This window comes from Mesitornis unicolor, unplaced genomic scaffold, assembly GCF_000695765.1.
Source record: "Mesitornis unicolor isolate BGI_N332 unplaced genomic scaffold, ASM69576v1 scaffold18859, whole genome shotgun sequence".
NCBI lineage: Eukaryota > Metazoa > Chordata > Aves > Mesitornithiformes > Mesitornithidae > Mesitornis > Mesitornis unicolor.
The window spans coordinates 62121-62738 of NW_010209500.1; positions in this window are offsets into that span (position 1 = coordinate 62121).

Genomic DNA, 618 nt, shown 5'->3' on the forward strand with positions numbered 1-618 from the left:
GCACTTAATTCCACTTCTGCAGCTGGGAGTTGGCACTCAAGCACTGCTGCATTTGCCCAGTGGTTAGTCACTGGAGAAGCACCCCTCAGCATCCATGTGGAGCATGGTCTGTCAGGGAGAGTCTGTCAGTCCAGGTTTCCCAGGAGAGGGTTCAGCTGAGCATTCGGCTCTGCCAGGATTTGGGCTGGACACAAAACTCCCCTTTGCTCTTGCTCAATACAGCTGCATCCCTTCACCGCACCCGGGCCAGGATCTGGCCTTCTTGTTTTGAAATGGAGAGCAGCAGCTGAATCTCAGCATGTTTGCACAGTGCTTTCTGCTCCTTGAAACACCAAGATCTGCACCCAGATCCCCCTCACCCGGCTCCCTGTGTCTGCTGTTTCAAGCTGCTCCCATGGTGCTCCGGAGCCAGGGAGCCGGCTGGGCAAAGCCCTTCTCATGTCATCATCCACCTTTGAGATTTTGGAGAGCATCTCCTGCTCCTGGTGCTCTGGAGGAAGCAAAGCGTAGCTGTGAACGAAGACCTGGGTCTGCAGAGCTCTCCAAGCATCAGGATGTGCAGGGATGCACTGAGTCCCAGGCAGAGGAGAGCAAATTACTGCTGCTTTCTGGCTGCAG